We start from the raw sequence: 24,061 nt of genomic DNA on the forward strand, positions 1-24,061 counted from the left end.
ACTAAAATTTTTACTCTGCAGTGCTGTGTCTGCCAAACAGCCTTGATCCAGCTCCCAGGACACAGAAATCTGTACTATAAAATGACCAGAACAACTCATCACCTCTCTGTTAGTCTCAGCAAGGAAGCCGAGAGATGAGCTGGCCAGGAATAGAAATCATAGGTAAAGAGCAAGAGAAAGACAAATGACAAGCATACATTTGCCCTGATACTCCAGGTGCACTGCAGCTAAGGGGTCAGCCTACTGCAATCTGCAGGGTATAGCTTTTCCCTAATACTAAAAATGGATATTCAATATTCAGTACCTTATATGTTGCTGGTCTCTGTTCCAGCGTGCTAAATCTATACAAACTTGCAGCTACCATAACATAAATCAACTTCATCTTCCCTCCTACTTCTGGATATGAGCTTCTCTATCCTCCACAACTATCTCCAGAAGTTTCTCTCCCACACAGCTTTAGTATTAGACATATTTTCATCTCAAATTGACTTTCTCTTCCTTCCTTCATATGTTACTTTCCCAGGGTGAAGCATAATCAAGGAAGATGAAGACACATCTTAACCCCAAGACTGCCACTGCCTGCCATTCCTTATGAATGCTTTACAGAACATTCGAGATACACATGAAGTTTGATGTGGACTCTTTAAATTTCAAGAACATTTAATAAATTTGGAACTAGTCTGACTCTGTTGTAGCAGAGATAAATTTCTTACATTGATACAATCTCCAATGAGCACTGCACATCATTTAATAAATGTATTTATTAAATACATAAAAGATTTGAAAATGGAGCTCTTGTCTTGCTGAACCTTATTATCTTCATCCTTATTTAACATTTATTTTCTTGAGACGAGACAATATTTGTTAAATCTTGAACACGTCATTGCAAAATACACCCATGGTTTATTCAGTCTGACTCTAAATATTAGATTTCAACATTTGCTAGACCTGGCTCCTTATTTAATCTACCAAGATCTCTAACAAGCACAAGGAAAGATTTGCTAACTCAAAAATAACTGTTATTGAATCTCCAGTGGGTTTGTAAAAATCTACATAATATTTAATAAATCTGCCCTAAGATTTAAGCAAATCTGTTTAACTTCCATTAAAATTGGAAAAGGCATTTGTTGGAGTCCTTGTCGGATTCATGCAAAACTTCATAAGTGTATCAGATGTTACCAAAATCCTATTAAACTGTCATATGAGCTTTCTGTTTCATTTCACGTCATTGTTGATTATTAATGTATTAGTGCATAAATAGCTGCTCTGTCTTCCTAGGCATCGCTACCCTCCTGTCCTGCTCACTCGCTACTGTGAGAATTCAGCTGGTGGGAAATCATAAGTCTCTGCCAGAGCTGATCTCACTGCATTCCTGCTACGTCACCTTTTAGATTGCAGCCCATAATTTTGCAGCCCTTTGCTGGGAATGGATAGATTGCCTTTGTCAGTTTTATACATCTTCTCGAAGGAGACACATTCTTAGAAAAAAATGTAATCATGCTGTATCAATAGCAGAAACAATGCTTACCCACCTCTTATTATCCCAGCATCTTGCCAGGCTACGGCAGACAGAATAAAAACATTGTACTTAGTTTTCAACCTGCATGCAGAGCATTTTTATGTCTCTGTCTATCTGGTTCCAGTTTTCTGTGGCAGCAAGCCCGAATTATCTTTGGCCCAAATCCTCTGCTAACTTGTCTTGCAGATCACCCTGCACCCTGATCATAACATTTCACTTGAAAAGAAAAAATTGAAAACAATTATGTTTTGTGTGGTTCTAAAACCACTTTCCCTGGCCTTTCAGAGTCCAGGAATAGGTAAAGCACGGTCTGGGAACTCTGTATTTGTTCTGTATTTCCAGCCTTTTCATTTCTCGACGGTTGCCTTGAAGTCCCTTCTTTTCCATGACAATTAACAGAGATCCTCTCTTTAGGGGGTCTGACCTTGGAGCAGGGAGCAAAAGGTAGCAGATGATATGCTAAAACTCTCAACACCAGAAATGAAGGATCAAACCTCCTCAAGGCGAGTGTGAAAAGCTCAGCCACCTGAATCTCATCCCCATTTGTCAATAGCATGAAATATCTCACCGTTTTTCTTGCTAGGCTGTCTGCACGGAAGGAGATAGCAGGAATACAACAGCAGACAGTGCTGCAGGGTGTCTGCATGAGGACTCATCACCTAATAGTAGGTAGCACTGCAGTGCAGAAGGAAGAAGCTTTCACTGAACGCTACAGAAATTTAGGGACAGGATAGCCATCAAGAGCAGCTGTTCTTGGAAACATGCTGGCAGAGCTAATTCCAGTACATAATGGGCATCTTCAGCTCTCCTTCCAGGATAGCAGAGCTATCAGACTTTCCCTTTAGTGCTTATCAAAATCCTCTTGCAAAAACATGATGCTAGTATAATTTAATTTGAGTACTTTGATATGACAATGAAGAGACCAGACAGGCCAGACATGACAGATAACTGTTGGCAGTTCAAGCTGCTACTAAAATAAAGGAATGGATTTATGAAAGGGTTACAGAAAAAGGTTCTGCTTTCCAGCTGAGCCCATGCAGAGGGCCCACATATTATACGTTTGAGTTTGAGCTCAAGTAAAATATGTAAGTCTCTACAGATTTGTAAGTTTGCCTGTGATAATTTGCTACTGGGTTCAGGCTATTCTCATAGTGATTTATTGTCTTGGATGTTCCAAGCATTATTTATTGCTACAAACAGTAGAGCTAACTATTAGAAAGAACTGGTATAGTTGACACAAGGCTGGAATATTTAGGGATTTTTTAAATACCATTTATAGAGTTGGAGATTGTGAGAAATTCTCGAGGAAGGCAGAAAAGAAAAACATGGACAATGTAACTGCACATGCTCAGAAGTGGTCAGTGATTTTCTGAGTGTCTTAAAAAATCCTACCACTTCTATTTTTTGAAAAAGCTTGGCATTAACGATGTGAAAATCTGGCCTCCTGCATGTGAACTGTGGTAGGTACACAGCATGGAGATATGCAATATGCATATCTACTTCTGGAAACAGCCTTGTGAATGAAAATAAACAATTAAACAAATACAACTGAAAAAAATGCAAACAAAAAAAACAAACCAAACAAAAAATACATCTCAAAATGCCCCAGAGGAGATCTCAGGCTGCTTGTACTCTAAGCTAGTTATTTAACATATAAGCTGTTTTATCCTGAGAAGAAATCATGTTCCAGGCAGGAATAGTTCTGCAATCCCCATTAATACATGTCTATATATTGACCCTGATAAATATAGAAATGCTGAATAAACAGTTCTGAGATCCTTCAAGAAGAAAAGCAACCCCTGATCCAGTTGTGACCAGTGCATAGGACTGGATTTAAGACACAGCTATTTAAGAATCAGTCTGTAATAGCAAATAGCGAACACAATTTAAATCAATCCAGCAGTCTTGCAGGACTGAGAAACAAATAAACAACTTCTTCACTACAGTAGTATTAGCATTTACCTTGAGGAAAGCAAACTTCATAAAATATGAGGCAGAGAATCAACAGCTAAGAGGGTAAAAATTTTCCCGTGGTATGAAAATTATTGAAAAGATCGTATTAGATACTCACTAAAATTTATAGCATCATAATAGTAAAAGGAAAAAAACACAGGCAAAAGAGCTGTCTTTGGTTCAGCTGCAGATTATTATTTTTAAAGAAAGATACCAGCAGATACTTAAGGAAGAAGATGCTCACTGAAAAGCAGCACTTGGGCCAAAAAGAAGAAAACAGAAGAGAACAGACTCGGCCAATTCCAACATAAAATTTATCAAATGGTAGGGCAAAAAAGACTTCCAGAAACAACTCCCAAAAGGCAATTGAAGTAACAATTCAACCATATCAGAAACAAGAAACTTGTCAGATATTTCACACTGGCAGATCCTGATCAGGATGTAATGGATGCTCAAGGAAGAAAAGTCCATAGCACAAAATCTGGATAAATTCCTCTGTCAAAGTTCGCCAGGGAGAGGTCAGAAGTTTAGGAGGAACGGATCTGAAGCACTCTCAATTTAAAATGTGCATCAAACAACTTTCAGGGTAATTTTTTACGAGGTGGGTGGTTAAGTTCCAGATGAAGGAATATTCAGTGTTGATAACTGTAAAGTGAGGCACATGAGGGAAATAATTTTAATGGTAAATACACAGCAACAGGTTCCAAATTAGATGGCGTCCCTTAGGAAAGAGATTTTGAAATCACTACATATTTCTCTGAAAAGAGACAGTTCAATGCTCAGCAGAGGTCAAAGGCATACAGAGCATGTCAGTAATAATCAGGAAAGAAGTAGAGAACAAACAAAAAAACATCATTATAACACTATAAATGCCCCACATCCCGACTGCTCTGGTTGTGCTTTCTAAAAAAAGTCTGTAGAAATACAAGGGGAACAGAGAGGGCTGGTGAGCCAGAACAAACAGGCACAGAGCAGGCTCTGTACACAGAGAAATCAAAAGCCGTGGGCTCATCAACTTAGAAAACAAATGAGTAAGGGGTGTACGTATGGTTATATAAAATCATAAATAGTACAGAGGAAGTGACTGCAAGCAATTATTCCCTGTTTCTCGTAAGGCAGAAATAAGAGGCACCGAATACACTGATCAGACCATAGACTTAAACAAACAAAAGGAAGTCCTTTTCCATACACAAAGCATAATCAAACTGTAGCGCTCATTGCCCAAAGTCTAAATGGGTTCAAAAAGCAATTAGACAAATTCATGGAAGAAAAGTACATCAAGGGCTTATTAAACACAGTGAAGTGGATCCAAGCTCCAATCTGGGACTCTTTAAACTGCAGATTACTGAAAAATGGGGAGGGCTGCTGGCAGGGAATTTTCTTTCTCTGCTTTTTCTCTTTCTTATACTCATTTGTAAGCACCACTACTAGCCATGGACAGAGAGAATACCCTGGTCTAGCTGGACGTGTGCTCTGAAACCAGACAGTTATTTTTAGTCTGTGATCTTCCCCACTGTAGGGACTGTACAGAACCATATCCAAGAGCTGCCAACCTTGCTTCTCTGTAGTCCTTTCCTTTTGCCCCTTGCACAGGATGAGCAGTAGGGGAGGAAACCCACTGCCTCTACAGCAAACTCCTCTCTAAGGCAGGACCAAAGCAAAGGTAGGCAGCAGGGTGTCCTTTTGGTGCTATATTCAGCACCTGCTCAGTGGATAAACCAGGAGCCATTAGTGCCTTCAGCATTCACATGGAGTCAGGGGCTGGAGAAAAATCTCCTAAAGGCTGCCCTGGGATGAGCCCACGGGTGCAAGGCAGGTGCTGGCAGGGCAGCACCATGCTTACTAGCCCAGCCAGCACCCCAAGGGACCAAATTCTGTCAGAGCAACTCATACTGCTGCTTGGACAAAGCTGGTGCTCAAAAGCATTCTTTGTTCTGTCCACTCCCAACAGAAAAATGATTGCTAATTCTCTTTGAAGACCTTTTGAAACAGAGCTCCAAGGTCCATGTGGTGGGTCCAAAGAATGACAAATATGTAGCACAGAGGAAACCTGGAAGCACCGTACCACTCTTATCACAGTTAATCTTTGGAGCCACTTAATCATACAGGGCTTTCAGTTACTAAGGTCCTTTTTAATTTAGAGCAAGAGTGTGTGGTAATTAGCCTTAACCAGGTCATTGATCTTAGGGGAATATACTCTCCGAGAACCTACATCCATCTTGCATACTTGTGGGAGGGAAATGCTGATAAGCCTGACATCTCTGCTCACAGTATTAACAAGGCAAGTTAATATTGACCTTCTGTTAGGGCCCTTCACACCAAGCCAGCGAGGGAAATGCAAGGGCATTTCTCCCATAAGCCTGCTTATTCCTTTTCACCCAGTGGTATAATTGCACTGACACGAACGGAGGGTTTTCACCTTTACCTCGATCTAAGTACACAGATGTTCTCTGCGACCTGCCATTTGCTTCACAAATATCACCAGGGTTTACAGACAGTTTCAACAGGAACTTTGCTTCCCCTACTTCTGCTCGTCCCTGGGGCAAAGCCCAAGCCCTGGCTCTAATGACCTGCTGCCACATTAACAGCTGGGATATCACTAATTGTGCCATCCAGCTTGTGCCAGTGGGCTGCAAGAACGGAGATGCTGAGAACCAAGACAAATGGATTCATCTCAACAGCACGTGCCTTGCTGCAGGGACAGAGGGATAGAGGCCTTACGCAGGAACCATTTCACAGCCTAACATTTCCACAGCCTATTCTTCAAAATGAGGGATCAAATAAGTCAAAACCATTCATCACCTGCTATTTCCTCACATGAGCCACTCACGGTGACCATGCCTGTTGCCGCTGGTAAGCCCCAGCCCAAGGTGAGGCAGCAGTGGTCATTCATTGCCATGTACCAGGTCAACATTAAATCTGCAGGGGTTCTCATTGGCCTTAAATTCTCAATTTTTTACTCTGAAAGGCTCTCTTCTGGCTTTTCAAGATTTTTTTTTTTTTTTTTTTTTTTTTTTTTGTTCAGCATTGGCTCTTTAGGAAACTCTTTGTGGACTAATATCTCACTTTCCTCTCACAGCCTTTGTGGAAGACAAAGGGGAAGCAGCCTGGACCTCTCCCTTACCCAGATTTCCCACATCATGTTGTTGTTGTTACTGCCAGGGTTTTTTTTTCCTCTCTGGGTCTCCTGCCAAACATTTGTCTGCTTTGTCATTTTTTTTTCCCCTTGGGAAAATAAATAAATAAATAAAGCCTGTTTAATCTTAGCAATTTTTTTTTTTTCCACTTCAATAGCCTCAAAATTTTCCCTGGAGAGCTGTAAGCCCTTTAAATATTTAGGTTGCCAGATTTCTTATGTTTTCTCTCCAGGAAGCCAATTTTGCTTCTAAGCTCTTGAGAAAGGGCCAGTCTCATCTTTTCTTGCACTTTGAAGCCATTGTACGACACCTTCCCTCCTTCCTGTCTTCTTTTCTCAGTCCTCTTTAGGTTTAGTACTTGTCCCTGAGATAGCATAAAGGCCAGAAACCCTTCCCAGGCTTGTGTTAAGCTCCTTATCCACTCCAGGTCTTTCATCCTGTATCCATCAGCAAGTCATTCTGGTGTTTCATGACAACCACCCCCACGTGCATTGCTTTACACCGGGCTGAAGGGACTAACAAGGACTAAATGCTTCAATGGCTGTGTGCCCTGCTGTGATTTACAGGGGAATATTTATTTTATTTTATTTTATTTATTTATTTTATTTTATTTTATTTATTTATTTTATTTTATTATTTTATCTCATTTTATTTTATCTCATTTCATTTATTTTATTTTATTTTATTTATGTTTCGAATCAGCTCTTTAGGAAACTCAGTATGGCCCATTATCTCATTTTGTCCATAATATTTTTTTTTGAAAAACAAAGAAAATGTTGCCCAGCTCTTTTCTTTTTTCTTTTTTTCCCTTCTCTTTTTTTCCTACTGAATGTCACCTCTGGAATGCTTGCTGGGTGTGGAAATTCCAGAGCAAAACGATCTCCTGGGATCTGCTCCGTTCCATATGATCCAAACCTCCTTTCCAGATATCTTGATTTGTTTCAGCACTGCCAGAGCATGATCAGACAAAGACACAGTGCCTAACAAGTCTCACCACGCACGTGGGGACAAGCCTGGTTCAATTACAAAAGGAAAGTGGTTCCAGTGCACAAACTGAAGGCAAGACAGCTTGTAGTGTCTGTTACCGAACCAGTAAATGAGTTGTACAATACGTGACCTCTGGGACAAACACAAGTCCCTTCTTCAGATGTTGGCAGGTTTATAAACAATGCAAAAGAAAAAGGAGGAAAAAAAAAAAGCAGCTGAAGTGTTCTGTGACCTGAGGAGAAGAAAGATTTACACTGCTGACTGACCGGCTTCATGGCGAGATTGGAGCAGAGTCAGTAATGTATCTTCGACACAGGGGAACAGCCATGGCTACTCAATAAAAATTACTGTTTATTTTATAATCAACAGTTCTGAAGTGAGAAACTCCCAGCTCTCTAATTCCTGATGATAAATTATTCGTGGGATCAATGAGATTCCTTTTTACTGGTCCCCTATTTAACATATAAACCAAGCATACATTATAGTGCTTAAGTAGCACCTTTGCAGCCAGGAATTAAAAATGTTTCATACGTTATTCCATAAATATGTCAAGCCAGTTATTACCCTAAGACAAGCTTCACTAAGGCTCTGTCCATCTGGTGTCATGACAGTGCAGAGCGGATTTAATATCACGAGTGCCTCTGGGAGCGGTTGCCCTGACTTGTGCTCTAAGAATGCTCCTCTCGTCCACCCAGCATCCTGGGGATGGGAAATTGTCCCCTGGGCTCATCAGAAAATGGAATTTCCATCTTGCGAGGAAGGGCAAGTTCTCTGTTTGGTTTAAACAAGAACCACGATAACAAGTTAAAACATTCATTTTTTTTTTCCTGAAACGAAATATTCTGAGTGTGTCTTTTCAGTCTTATCAGAACACTCAGCCATGATATTGTACTGCTTGCAAATCCATTCAAATAATAATTCCAATGCACTCATGTACAGCAAAACATGAGACCTTTTGCACTCAAAATCTCAAGCCACTGCTTGGTTAACCTGAAGCTCTGCAGTATGACCTTGGGCCTGAACTCTTAAAAAGCAGCTTATGAAAGAAAAAGTTCCAGGTGTAATTACTGCAGGAGCCTGGCTACCGAGAAACACAGAGCAAAACACAAATAGGATTAGCTTCCATGAAATCTTGACGATGGCTGTGTAATTTATGCAGGATTCTTTGGCTTGGCGGCATCTTTCTCGCTTTTTGGGCTCCACTCCTGTTATCTCCGAGCAGGAGAAGGCCACTATTGTTCTCCTGCCAGCCCCAATAGCCTTTAGTTAGATTATTGTAAAGAGATAGAAGACTCTGGGGACAGGTGGGATATTATAGAAGTATATGTCTATGTATACACACACTAATGTCCAGCAGATCTATAGCACGAGGTACAAATGGAAAGCCTGGGGAATATTTAATCACAAGGACTTATCGTATGTGTCTGGGGGAGGCGATGTGCTGTGCAAGTGGCAATGCTGAGAAGAGGACTGGCTGGAAAATGCTAGGGGAAATGCAGGCAGTGCATGCGCCTGACCCCCTGTGGGGATCTGCACGTACATGCCTGGATGGGCCTTTCAGTTCTCTCTGATGGAAGAACAAAAATGAAGCAATCAGTAATTAAAAATTCCTCACCCAATTTATACAAGGTTCTTTCCATGGTTGTTCATATGATGGCACCGGGCCAGTTAAAGCCCTAAGTCCAAGTGCTGCCTTTATTGATGGATTTGCTACCACAGTGCAATTTCTGTAGCCTAAACCAATTTTTGATTGCTTTGTTTGGGACAGGATTATTGTTCTCTGTTGTGGATGGCCAAATTAATCACTCGTGTACGTAAGGCACGGTGTGCATACTAAGTCTTGGTCTTATTTCACCTGTCTCCACAGGGACACAAACACCAGACGTACAACAGCAATTATCATCAGAAACAGACCAGAACAAGAGCATTCAGAGGTGGAGCTCGACATGGGACAGTTCACATGGCCTGGCTCAGCAAAAACTGTACCACAGCTCACGTGCAAACAGCTCCAAAACCCGTGGTCAGGTCTTAAAAGAAAACAAAGGGTCCCTGGGGTCATTCTGCTTGGCTCCCAGCCTTGAGCAGCACAACCCAAACCCTCGCTGAATTGTACTGGTAACAAACAGTGTTGATGGCAGAGTAAGAGGATACACCAGGAACAGAAAATACATCTCTCTTCTGTAACAGTAGTGAACTGTGCCTGGTTTAAATGGGGAAAAAACAGGTTTCTGGCCAAATCTGCTGCTAGCCTTCAAAATACATAAAATGCAACAAGTGATGGGTTTAGCACAGGGCTCAAGTCTCTGGGTCCTGAAAACACTGCAAGCTACCTTGCTTTTGATCTGGTGGTTATCACATCTGCAGATGGCTGGCTAGGTTTGTGCAGCAGCTTGCTGACAAGTATTGCTCGTGCGCATGCATTCAGTCTCTTCATTATATAGCAACTCCAGCAAACCCTCGCTGATTGTGTTCCTCTAATTCGTTGTGCAGGGAGTAGGCTGCCAGTCACCTTCTATTTGTCTGCAATCAGCCATGCATTTGTTTGGCCATATCTGTGCCTTTGGAGGAACCATCCCTCTGGCCAGCCTGGGCTGGGGAGGGACAGGGTAGCAAGCAGCTGGATTGGGAAGGAACCTGGGATGGGGAATTCGCAGAAGGACTTGGATTAGGGAGGCCGTAAACTCTGTGCCCTGTGCAATGTCGTCGGGAACCGAGCATTTGCACTGCAGGAAGGTGGCTTTCTTCCACCCCTCGAATGCAATTCTGGCTCAGTAGCCACCTAAAACCTGCTTCTTTCTCCTAAGTACAGTTTTTAAGCACAGTGAGCACTTTAGGATTGTACAGGGGAAAGTTGAATGATGAAGAGGTGCCCACTCAAACACGGCACATATTCTGGGGTTCCTCCTATCTCCTGCACTGCCCTTTTGCTCTTGCCCACAATGGGCAGTTGGGTCAGTGAATCTCCCAGTGACATAAAGCAGAGGGACAGGCACGAATCATTCAATAGTCTCTGTTGGAGCAATGCTGCTGCAGCAGTCCAAATACCCACTGGCGATGTCAAACAAGGCACTGCTCAGTTTTTCAAGGAGATTTTAAACGGGCTTGTGCTTTTACTTCTGAAATAAATGTCAGGAGTAACCTGTTTGCTGTCTGGGCAGAGAAAGGGGCCTTTTAGGGTGGTGCTTATCATCTTGGTATACCATTAAGGCTGCACGAAGTTTTGTACCAGGAATAATTATGAATGATCCTAGGTAATCACCTGAGTCATGGCACACAAGTCTTATCAAAGTTCTACAACAGATACCTCTCACTTTCCTTCTTCTGGCATATTCTCTTAAAAAAATAAAAAATAAAAAAAAAGGCAAGAAAAAAAAAGCCTAATATAGGGCAAATAACTCTGACTTGTTTATTACAACCTCAGGAAAAGGAACAGAATGTCAGAGGTAGAAACATGATAACAACTGTTTTTCACATCTTTCATCAGAAAGGCAGAATGTCCCAGGGACAGGCTGCCGTCAGGATTCAGAGGTAAGCAGAAACTTTGAAAATCAGGTGGCAAACTTAGAAGGACAAAGGAGAGATGGGATCCAGGCTGTTTTTTTTTTTTTTTTTTTTTTTTTTTTTTCCTGACCTTGCTAGCTCAGTCCCAAGAACTACGGCCCCCCACGGTGGCAAGGGTGATGTAAAAGAAAAAGTATGACATAGAGGAATGCAATAACATGAATGTGTAGAGGCATCGATTGCAACTGAGGCTCCTTGGTTTCAGCTTTATGTCACTACCAACTGATATATGTTTCCTTCTCAGAAGGGAATATGATCTCAGTAAGACAGGAAAGGAGTAATAGGAAGTATTATTCTTCCAGTGTTACACACAGGCAGCTTAGGCAAACAACTAGCTCACACCTCTTCAGAGAGTCTGCAATAGAAATTGGTCTTAAATCTGCATCTCCTGGGGACTAGTGTAACATTTAGGCCACAAAATCAGCTTCTTTCCCTATGGACAGGCTTTTTTTTTCCCCTCTGTAAATGCTCAACCAGTGCTTATTTGTTCTCCAGAAGGCACCCAGCCACCACACAGGACCAGCTTTTCTCACGAGACTCTCAGTGCTGCTCACTTGGAAATGTCCTCACCAGGCTGGAAAGTCAGGGCGAGCCCTTGAAAAACCTGGCATTTAATCACTCACATTTCATCTTCTGTTTCACCTAAAGCAGAGACTTTCCACATAAACCGCACAAGTCAGCCACACTTCATTTAACCATGACTTGTAACATCAGTCACACAGGGCAGCACCTCCATGCCAGTGTTTCCTAGCCTCCATCCAGCAGAGAGGGCTTAGTCAGATGGCTCATATCTCCTCCCTCCATGCCAAGGAGCAGATTTGTTCTCATCTGTTCTGCCCATCTTTCCTGCCACACTTTTTTCCACCTTTGCATTACCCTTAGATGAGAAAAGCAGTGTAGGGACAGGGCATGCTTTACCTTCTGGTTCAAGCGAGACAGAGGTTGTCTTAAATCTGAGCTGTTTCCTGCGGCCCAAGTGAATTTAGAACAGGGTCACCCATCATCTTACCTGCTTGTCATTCTCTGAAACCGGAGATCTAAGTGGTCTTTGGGGCGGATTCAAATTCCTACTGCTGCTACTTGCTCCTGTCTTTCCCATCTCTCTCATTTGCAAACCGTGTTTTGAGGCTGTGGAAAGAGGCATGAAGCAATATATTAGACATCTGTCATCTGTATGCTTTTTCTTGTGATTGCTAATCACTTTGAACATGTTAATGCAGTGCAAAGAATAGGAAGTGAGAAATGTCACTGATAGTGAACCTCAGATAGCACGGATAAAGATCTAGCTGGCCAGACATTACTCCGAATCCTATCTGAATCTGAAGTTCTAGCACCTGTGAAAATATGCTGGAAATCTTTCGGAGATAGACTCCCTCATGAGCAGAGGTGCATGAATAAGTGATTTTTTGCTTTGCTTGCAGTTCTGCAAGATCGGAAAAGAGATTTAGAACAGGCTAATCCAAAGTATATATTTTTAAAAACATTTTCAATAAACAAAAGGTAAACTTGTAAATTGCCATGCTTCAAATGAAAAGATTTTCGGTGAACTAAAAATGAAGTTTCTTTCAACTTTTTTTTTTTTCAGTAAAACTGTATATATCCCCAAATAATTGCTTTTATCTCAGAATGTTTATTTTCTTAAGCTAAAACAATGGAATGAATTGACCTACATTCATGAAACGTCTGAACTAAATTGACCAAACTCTATTTACTATTCGAGAAACAAACTATAGCCACTTTCCTACAAGAAATTCAACCCAATCAGAAAAAAAAAAAAAAAAAGTTCTATGTCCCGATGTCTTTCCAGTTTTACTGTTTTACTCAGATTGCCATTAAAATAACTAAGTTGAATGATTTGCCAAAACTGGCTCTAGTTTAGTTTGGCACATAAATAACTTCCTTGAATTTGTCTTTATTTTACCTGAATGCTGCTGTCAGCTTTCACAAAGCGGAGAGCATATTGTCTTTCCTATTTAACAGAATTTTAAAAGAATTTGAAACAGCCTTAAAGCAGAACAAAGCAATTAACAGGGCAACTTCAAAGACAAATTGTTAATAGGGCCTGACCACTTAAGATCTCTTAATACTGTGTCTGGCTGCTAAATATTGTATTGGTAGATCTAATCAGGGCTGGCAGTAAATAAAATGTCTGTGACATCAACAGTTCTGCCTGAACACTCAACATGGAAAAAGCAAGGCTCTTTATCATCAGTGTGGAGTCATTGGTATCTTGGGGGCATGAGAGGCTTGCATGAGCCTCCATAAGGTAAGTGCTTTATTCAGGTCTTTGGCTAATATTCTCAACACTTTTGAGTTTGCAGATCTGGGTTGAAAATCACACGCTGACATGCTCTGTGCTATTATCGGGGCAGGATATCGACTGTAGAGGTCTAAGCAGAAAACACCATGGAAACACCTTTGCCTTGGCATTTCTGCACTCTGCATGCGGAAAGGGTATGGGAGGAGCAGCAGTAATCAACACTTGTATTTTAGGTTAACCAAACTCCCCTCTATCCCCTTTTTTTCAATCAGAAACTAATCTTGCTTCTGAAATTATGTTAAATTGTTGGGGTCAAAAAAAATATAATCAGGGAGGATAGCATATCCTTTCCCTGCCATTGCATTTTGGAATACATCTGGGGCAAATACTGTTGTAGGGTCAGCACAGGCAATAAATAAATAAATTAATTAAAAAAATTAAAAAGGAGAAAGAAGGAGAGAAAAAAGAGAAAACAATAACAGTAACAACAACAAATCCTTTACACAAAACTTTAAGTTTTGATCAGCAAAACTTAAAGAAATAAGCCCAACTGAAAGCAGAAACTTGTCAACATTACAAAAACCTCAGTGCTCTCAGTGTTCACTCACAATATGCAGTTAGTTTAAGGACACCACCAGTTTAGTGACATCAATGCTTTGCCTATTGATGCAACCGAGATTGCAGCTTGGTCCAAAAATACCCAATATCTCAGCACATACACTTGGCCATGCTCTCCTTTAGCTTCCAGGGCACCCATGAGCAGAAGAAAACTGGAACAAGCACCCTGCAGCATGAGACACATACAGCATGTCTATATGGCAGGAACAGAGATGCTTATGGATAATTTCAGAGCTGTTCAGGAGGAGCTCTGCTAAGCAGAGAAGAGGATAGGACCATTTGCCCAGATTTCAGGCAAGCCCCTTCTCTCCTGGGGCTCCATTTGAGAGCTGTTGGGCTTCTAGCTCCATGCATGCTGCCCTGCCTTTCCGGCACATCACCGCACCATTACCTTTACCCCGTAAAGTAATGGCAAAGAAAAAAAACATCAAGATGTGGTGAAGAGCTAGCTGGGGTTGAAATCAGCTGCTGAACTCAGCCTGCTTCTGGGGAAAGAGCACACCTGTTTGCTTTAGAATCCAGTCACCCAGTACATGGAAAGAGTCGTCTTGACTGTCAGCAGTGTCAGGACCACTCTGAGAATCACATTTGCTTTGCTCAAAGGATATTATAATTTACTGAAAAAGAATTAGGAGCTTGAGGTCAGAGATCCTGTAGTTTCCTCAGAGACTGAGGGAAAGAGACTGGCAAAGGATAGGCAGAAATGGTCTCTACTGAAATACTTTTTCTTGCCTTTTTTTTTTTTTTTTTCACTTGGTACCTGTTAATTAGGATAAAAGTGGGAAACACTATCTAACAAGGTTTCTGGGAGCAAACTGGAAAAAGCATTAATGAATTCAGCATTACAAGATGGTTTCTAAGCAACAGAACATTTCAGCTGAATATTAACCCTAGTCACAAGGAGAGAAAAAATGGTCTCAAGAATAACCTAAATGTCAGTGAATTAAGACAGAGTCTCTTCTGTGCAAACTGCTATTGGACATCTTAACGCAAGCATGGTTTGGGTAATGGTTGAACAAACTGGTGGCTGACAGCTTAATTTCCAGGCTTTTTTGAATTAACTTTCTGGTTTAGTATTAATCATAATTATGTTTGTTTGTAACACAGCATCTTAGAAGATGAGGTAAATTGTCATAGAAAGACATAAATCCCATAACATTAAATTTTATAAAAATATACTCTCAGGTATTTCCATCTATGAGTATAGATTAGCCACATTGTATCTTCAGGTAGGAAAGATGAATGTTGCAGAGTAGGATAGGAGTTGGAGATTTGGAGAGATTAGAGTAAATAGATAAGGATTATGTAGCTACTTGGCTAGCTGGTGGTAGTTTGACCGGTCCAAAATATTGCTCAATACAAAAAGTGGGATCATATAACTGAAAATGGGTTATCATAGCTGACAACTGAGTAATTGAGAAACCGACCGAGAGGAAGAAATTCATTAAACCATGGAAATTTCATTTTCAATTATATTACCACATTCTCAGACAAAAAAATCACAAGTCCACCCCTTCTTTTCTGCACCTAATCAGGATTTAGTCTGTTAAAGGCATACGAAGGACGCAGCTTTTCATCCCTAAAATTATGACTCTTACTCTTTGAGTATGTAATGAAGTTTTTGAAGATGTACGAGTAAATCAATTAATTTGTTTATGAAGAAAAATTAATCACCAACTCAGTCCCTTCAAAGACAAGTGGCATCTGAGGCAAATTCTTCTTTGTCCCAAATGGTTTGAAAGGACTGCATACATGCATTCATGTAAATCAAGAACTTGCAGTGTGGTTATATTTAAATAAATTAGACTGATCTTTGTATCCAAGTCTGTGTAATTGTCCTGAGGTTACCAACTTTCCTCTAGTACACCACTGAGGGAAAATACAGTATCAAGAAAACAGAGATACTGTGAATGCTGGGACAGGCGGACTAGTATGCTTCAGCAGCTCTGCCAAGGCAAATCAGGTAGAAAGTCCCAGTTTTTGGTGTTTCCAGCTGGTATTTTAGAGCAGTGGTTCACAACCTGCAAACTCTTTGGATTAGCTATGACCATGAAAGATGACCAAATCATGCAAGTTCTTACAATAAAATGTGTAAAAAGATGTCCTTAATTTTAGTTGTAAATTTGTAGACTTACAGTGACTGAAATTCAATATAAAAATCTGCCCTTTACAATTAATTAAAAAATACAGTTTAAAGCAGATTCTATATGACTGCTAATCTGTAGCAAAATTCTCTAATAACAGTCTCATTGGGTGTTTTTATCAGTCTTGTATCAAATTTCTGACAGTTAAGGAAAAACAGAAATGAAATTGAAAACGTTCCTAGACAAAAACTAAGTTAAAGTGGAGTTTAAATTACATCATGAATGTGTAACATAAGGGCAAAAACTTTTGAAAGAGACTGCAATGAGCCCCCAAAGCAAATCTTGCAAACCCTGGTAGTTCAGTTATTCTACTGGGGGTTAAAAAAAAGTCATTTTACATTCAGGTAGGAAAAGTAAATGTGATATAAGTGATCTCAGCTCTGCTTGCATTGCTGATACTGTGGTGAAAATGTGTGAAACATAGTTGAATGATTCTTTAAAGACTGTCACTTAGAAGGTGATGATACTGAATACCCCTAAGTGTAACCATCTTCTTATTTCATGGCATGCCAATGGCCAGACTTGGGTGGCTCAACATTTCTTTATGTGCCATCTGAGCCCTGAAGCAAAAGAGCTTTGTCCATGATGGTGAGGAAGAACAGAGCTAGAGGAGGATGTGGGTCAGGATGCTGTGTTTCTCATTTTCCTTTTTTTTTTTTTTTGACTTGCTTCTCTGTACACAGTTAGATGGTGGACAAGTGGGGCCCACCTACACCAATGTGCCTGTATTCAGGGCAAAGCAACAGCAGTCTTGCAAGGACAACTGGAGCAGATGCTCGGCTCTGATGTGCTGCACAGCATCAGGCATTTTCCCTGCCTGACATCTACCTCCTTGTTTTGCAGAAGGCAGCGAGAGACAAGGTGGCTTGGGTGAAGTAAAAGGCTGCGAAGGGCAGGGAAAGAAAACCTGTGCATGACAGCGTTCACTGCACAGCCAGTTCTGCTTCACTGGGAACTGTTAATTGTCCTCCACGTGGAATTAACTCTCCAGTCATCCCAACAACCAACGCTGCATCTAAATCTTCCCTTTAATGGGCTCTCAGGGAGCAAGCGGCATGCAACCTGAACTGTGCTCGCCACTACATCAATCTTCCCCTCATCACTCTCACGCCACGCAGCAATCGAGAGGAATGAGCATTGAGTGGAGCTGCTCACCCTGGCTTTAAGTCCTACCCTAGGCTGCTGCTCCAATGCCCGGGGAGATTTCCTCAGAAAGGGAGGGAGCTGTGGCAAGAGTGTTTCCCACAGCAGAGAAAAACCTAGGGAAGAGGGAAGAAGAGGTGCTGGGCTGGGCGTTAGAAAATAGACATGTTGCTGGGAGGGCAAGAGAGGAAGGAGGTAGATCTACAAGTTTTGAAGCAGGAGGCAGCTCTTGATTTTAAAGGCTAATCAGATGCACCACAGACATGCTTAGGCTGTGAGCATTCAGAGATCAGTTCTGCTTCTGTGTTTTCACAGTACCCAGCACAATGGGATTCTGGAAGTACATAACTCTGAAGGTGGTGGGTTTGGGGAGGGAGCAAGAGAAGGACCACATTGGGAGAGACTGTAATTGCCATGAGTGACAGGGAATAGCCTTCATTTCCATGCATGACACAGGATCCTGACCTGAGAAAGAGGTTTGGCTAATTACACCTGGTCAGGCATGTTCGTCATTCCATCAGGATCAGAAGCATGTGTACACCAGTCTGGGAATCCAGTAATTACTATAAGAAGTGAAGGGTCAAGGTGAACAACTTTCACTATGTGTTAAAGGCTTGAATTGATTCCTATAAAGCTGCCAGTTAAATAGTCCAGCTAGCAGATGTGAACTGAAGAAATATTTTTACAAACGGGAAAAAAAAAAACAGTTGATAGATGATTCTGTTTACATGGAATAAATTCTCCATCTCTGCTAAGAATAAGGGTTCATAGCTAAGCAACTGATTTCACAGAAGGGTAGGAAGCGCTGTTTTTCCCCCCGTGACCAAATTACACTTTTTCCATTCACACATCCAGGTGCAAGAGCATCCTTTCTGCAGACATTATTTTTAAACAGGTTAATTAATATTTCTGTTTGCCTTGAGTAGTTCATAGACATTTCAAAAAGAAAAGAAAAGATATGGAAGACAGTGTAGCAACACAGAAGAAAAAAAAAAAAAAGAAAGAAAAGAGGAAGAAAAGTCCAGTGTTACTTTAACACTGACAACAAAAGTCACCCTTAGATGAATTAGTGATAAACTCCTGGGGAAGACTTCAGTTCCATATGGTGATATTTAATATCAGTCACGTAGAAGCGGCCAAATCAACTCCTCATCCTGCGGTACCTGCGGGACCCGCTCCTGCCTGCTTAGCATTCCGCTGCGCCCACCCATGAAACACTGCAATTGTCTCTCCTGATATAAATAAATAACTCCAGAATGCCAAACAGAAAGGGGTGGGGATGGGAATGATAAATCCTGAGTCAGAGACGACCGCTTGAGAGCGGCAGGGCTGTGATTTAGTGGTGCTAATGAGCCCCAGCAGAAAGAACCTCCAAGAAGCCCGTGTTGGTAGCATGGGTCCTGTCTGATGAGAAACAGGTGTTCAAGGGGATGTGAGGGTTCACAGGCTCTGTGCCCCTGGTCCACTTTTTCATTTTTGAATGATTAGTTAGAAAAGCACCTCTTCCTTCGCACCAAAGTAAAGGTCTGAGCCTCCAAGCCAGCGTGCCCATCCAGACCCGGCTCGCTGTGGTGCAGGGCTCAGCGTGCTCATGCTGAGGCTTTGGGGCTTAGGCTGATCTCGATGGAGGAGACAAGGTGAGAACAAAGCTTTTCAGGACTCCGCTCTGTCCTGCACAGCTGTTGTTTCAAAAGCTGCGTGTGAGAAACTCATTTTCTTTGAGGAATGAGGTTCCGTGTTTGTCTTTGCTCTGCTAATCCTGGCCGAGCATCCTGTCTCTTGGAGCACAACCCAAAAGCCTGGAGCATTCAGCTCCAGTCAGCAAGACTCACTGAATCATCCCTCTGCCTCTGGTGGGACCACCGCAAGCCCTCTCCAATTAGCGTTAAGCCACCAACGCACCCAGAGCTGTTTTCAGGAACCGGATAGAAGCTTTTCTAATGGCTGCACTTAATCCAGGCTTGTTTGCCGTGTGGCACTGCTTCTCCCTCTTGAATGTGATGTTCACAGGAAAATAAATTAATACAATCCTCACCTCGCACCTCACCCACTCCCTTTGCAGAGACAAGCACTGCTGCTACACATGAAGTGCTGCAGATTCACAAAAGCATTGTATTTGGGGCTTCTTGGTTTTTTTTGCATGCCCATTGATGGTGCTTCCCTGATCTAGACCCTCCAAAGGTCATCACCATGCAGCATCGTCCTGTTGATCTCCCAAGGGCAAATATTCACAGAAAAGCTGTGAAAAGGTGGGAACCCCTGGCACACAGAGTTTTTATGGGGCTCAGTTGTTTATTTCCCTAAAGTGATCAAAGCGGTGAAGCAGTGGCCAGCAATGAAAATAAAACCTCACAGGTTTGGCAGCAGGTGAAGGCTGGGTTCTGACTGAGACAAATATCCTGGGCAGCAGCTTAGGTCAGGTTCCACCTTATTGCCCTCACATGTGTGAATACCTCCCCACACGCACCCATCACAGATAAACGGTCCATGTGCACTTACACAGTATTTATAACCACAGTTTTTCTTCCCCTGCCCTAAGTCAACTTATTCTTTGGTTTCCTACTGCCCTGAAGTCCATAAGCCAGTTGCCATGGAAATGGTTGTAATGTGCTTTCACGGTGTCCTCAGTCCTGAGTGCATATCAAGAGCTCTCTCTGCTGGTCTGGAATAACCATCCTCACGGCTCCGGGTGGTCACGACACTGCTGGTACCTGGAAGCTCTCAGAATTACAACCTGTGTTTCTAGGCATCATCAGGGTCTGGAGTCTGGCACAGTATCTCCTATTTTTGAGCTAGCTGGAAATGCTCAGCTTACCAAGAAACAGCAACATCCAGCTCTGCTTTGCTAACAATGTGCCCATCATTTGGTGAAGTGTGCTTAGCTAAGTGACCAAGGCAGTGCTGGGGAAGGAGAAACCTTGTCTGTGGTGGGACTGCTAGAGAAAGCTCCAAAGCTAGACCATAGGAAACTGGGGGCAGGTGGAAGATGAAACTTTTTTTTTTTTTTTTTCTCTCTCTCTGTTTCAGCAGTCTGCTTAGGGAAGTGGGCAGTGGGTTAATTCCTTGCTTGAGCATTACTTTTTTCATTTCAACAAAAGATGGAGTTCCTTGTGTAGGGTCAGAACATGCACAAGCCCCTTTTCACTTTTGCCAGAACCTCCTAAGGAGGAACAAGATTTCTGTATGACTTTTATCTCACAGAGTCTCGGTAATTCTTCCATGGGCTGGGCATGCTTTGCTTCCTCCCAAACACACCCAGGAGCAACAGAGCTAAGGGTTACTATTAGCATCATTTGTTATATCTCCTCACGCTACGGCTTTTTAGGAGACCTGCACAGAAGAGAACCTGCCACGAGGTTCCAGAGGGTTTTACATGCAAAAGATTAGCAGGAGCCAATTCTAGGTTTGTTTTCCATGACTTGGAGATGCAAGGCCATTAACAGACATGGTCTGTGATTTCCCGTCCTGCTTTGGTGTGCATCCTCTGTATGCTGGAAACCCACTAGAGAAGGTTTCTTTGCAACACTTCCACCTCATTCCTCTTTCTTATAAAGTCACTCTCAAGGAGTTGAGCTCTAAGAAACACCCCCTTGAAAACATTAGGATCTGACTTATAATTGGTGTAATTACTGTATAAAAGGGAGAAAGTAAGATGTAATTAACCAGGCACTTCTACCAAGCTTGCTCTTTGCTAAGCACACAGCTGAAGAGCTAAGCACAGTATTTCTCAGAAAGGGTTGATTTTTTTTTAATTTTTTTTTTTAATTTTTTGTAACCGTCATGGAGATGACATCTTTCTGATGGACCCAATAGCAGGGAAACAGCAAAGACGACCACCGAGGTGTTGCTAGTTGTCTGCCTTCCTCTTCTTGCAGTGCAAATTAATTGCTAGCTTTCAGCAGAGCCCAGATGGGCCTTTTTTTTACTTAAAAATAATAATTCCTAGAGTTGTATAACACTGTTGGTTTTTTTAAGGTTTTGTTTTTAAATTGTCTACTTCAGAAGTGCATGGTTGTGTATGAAAGCTGCTTGTACTCTATGCACAAATCATCCTAGGTGCTTTCCAGCCCCCATTCTGTGTTAAAGCTGCTTTGAGTCACAATTAATAAGGGACTTTCTGTTTCCTCCAACCACTGTATGTTTTTGCTTTACTTTAGGAAAAGGGGGAAAAAAAAATAACCACAGATAATTTAGGAGGGAAACATTACAATTATGTGGTGCAATGGAAGGATAGCGGGCAGAGGGAGCTGACAATGTTATCATTGGAAAATCTCAGAAAAAAAGGCACTGACCAAACACAGATTAGTTTCCCTCCAGTCCTGATCCTTAGTTAATAATTGGCACAAATAATCAATTGGAACCATGGTGCAAATGTATACAGCAGAGGGGACCTCAGTAAATGATTCTCTTCCATGAACTTATTAGAGCTGATTAAAACCTTGCCATTGATTTTTTGGGCCATCCTGGAGAGACCAGACATGAGGTCAAGCACACAGTGGATAAGTGTATCATTAAATCTAGTCCTTCTGAGAATTAAGCAGAAATGCCAAGAAGTTACGAGTTACAAGTTTTAAGCGCTCATCCTGAGATCTACCTGCTTCATAATGTTTCATTTTGACAACAGCCATCCCCCTCACATCCCACATCCCAAACTAATGAGATAGTTAGTCACCGAGAAGAGAGCACTGTGCTGAACGCCAGCTCGCAATATTTTCAACCCAGAGGAACAAAGCCCAGCTTATGTGACCACTTAAAAGCCCCTAAAATAAAACCTTTCAGTTGTCCAGTCTCATTTCTTCCCTAGCCACTTTTTGTCTCTCCTTCATTGGAGAGCATAGACGCGGGACCATTGAGAGGGATATGTGGCATCTTGGGAGGGAAGAGATGTTACCAAGAACATGTTGCGAGTGAACATTAGCCCATCTTTATCCAAGTCAATCTAGCCTAAAACTCTAACCTCCTACACAGAAAAAGACCTCCATGGAGTGATTTATTTTGCTACCTTCTGGAGGTGCTGGTTTCTCCCAGTGAGTTAGTCCAGGGTAGTTAGTCTCCTTAACTGGATATTTCAAGGGACATTGCCATGATTTACAAGAGCTGGGGATGGGGAACTTTTGGTCACCTATCGCTGTGCAGCAGTACAGTTCCTGCTCTCATATCCCACAGTACAGAGTAATCAGGGAAGTGCCTGCTGCCATCTTTTGTGTGTCTGGGATTGTCTACTCCAGTTAGATATTTAACATCAGGTGAGGGGAATCTGAGCTTGCACACAGATTCGAGGAAGGTGCATTAAAAATCCTCAGACACTACAATTTTTCTGTTGAAATTTGTACAGAAGTTCTTAGGTGTGGCGTACCACTGCAGCAAGAAACCTCTGACAAATTTCTTGAATGCTTGGCTTGTGTTACAGTCTGCCCAACTAAAGGCAAGGTGCAGGCTAATAGAGCAATATCAAAGTTTTAGCCAACCTTAGCCTTTTTCTGTGAGATGCTGAGCACAACATGTGGGCAGCCAGATACCCTCCGGGGCCACTAAATCATTCAGAACTGAAAGCACATCGCGCACAAGTTTGGATCAGGCCCATTTTTCCACTTCCTAATCTGCTCCACCTGGCAGGGTAAAACCCTCGCTGCGTAAGCGGATGGTCCCTGCGTGCAGAGCCTGGAGGCACCTGCCGCTCCTCTTGTACCTTAGCAAACCGCTGCCTGGGAACTTGGGAGAGATCCAGGTTCCTCCAGCAACAACGGACAAGATGCTGCCTCGTGTAAACCTCATTTGCATTTCTCCTCTAAATCTGTTTCAACTCTACCATCCACATGTCTATCAGAGAAGAAAGGCAGAGCAAGGGGAGAGGAAAGCAGCTGAGTGTCTTTTCTCAAATCACTGTGCTCTCATTTTAACTTCCATTTGGTGCTGGCTTCTCTGTCAGCCCCCCAGATATTTTCAAAACCTTCCTCCCACCTTCCTTCTTCTGTTCACTTGTATCAGATCATCATTAACGCTACAAACCCATCCCTAGAAATGTTTTTCCTTTGTAAAGAAATCAGATTTAAACTAACAACCGCAGAGCAGCATCTTGTATTCTACTAGCACTTTTACTGTCCCATCGTGCATGATTTAGGTTGAAACTCTGGGATGACCGATGGCAGAACCACATGGGAAGTAAACAGACAAGGAACTTCAGTAGCAAAAGCTTCCCAGTGATCACGAGAGGATACATCAGTTTGAAGGGAGTGATTTAAACCAAAGAGACGTTTCTTTGAATTCCCTGCATTGGTAGATGTGACAGGTTCAGCTGGAGAGGAGGGACAAGAGCACACTGCATTGCCAGGCAGTGACTCGTCAGCATTTGATGCTCGTCACAATATTGCTCAAGTGTGGGCAAGAAAGGATTCTGTGAGCTGTGTGTCATCACCCGTACTCTTTGTGAATCCGCGGGGAATGGGCAAACAGCTTTTTTTTGGAGAGGTGGGATGCAGAAGTCTGGGAGATTCTCAATGTTTCATTTCTGCTTTCCTTTTGAACAAAACCTTTTGAGGTCCTATTTTGGAAGCTGACAGATTTTTCTTTTAAAGGTTAAACCAAAGTTAAAAATAAAATGCAAATTGTTTCAATTCAATTCAACTCAAGTAAAATAGGTCATCTGATCTGGGCACATTTCCCTGTTCTGCCCATTTCGTTTGCTCAGCAAACAGCATGAAAACGACAGGCTGCGTCCCAGCCCTGGGCTGGGGCTGCT

General features: G+C 42.1%; 1 long non-coding RNA gene across 2 annotated transcripts in view; it reads right to left on the reverse strand.

Moving 5' to 3' along the window:
* LOC121076214 overlaps positions 1-24,061 on the reverse strand; it is a 136,913-nt gene that overhangs the window by 66,529 nt on the left and 46,323 nt on the right. For both annotated transcript variants that reach the window (XR_005823391.1, XR_005823392.1), the window contains exon 2: positions 12,167-12,285. This is a non-coding gene — a long non-coding RNA (uncharacterized LOC121076214). The remainder of the gene's footprint in view (positions 1-12,166; positions 12,286-24,061) is intronic.

The sequence above is a fragment of the Cygnus olor genome, chromosome 11 (genome assembly GCF_009769625.2).
Source record: "Cygnus olor isolate bCygOlo1 chromosome 11, bCygOlo1.pri.v2, whole genome shotgun sequence".
Classification (NCBI taxonomy): Eukaryota; Metazoa; Chordata; class Aves; order Anseriformes; family Anatidae; genus Cygnus; species Cygnus olor.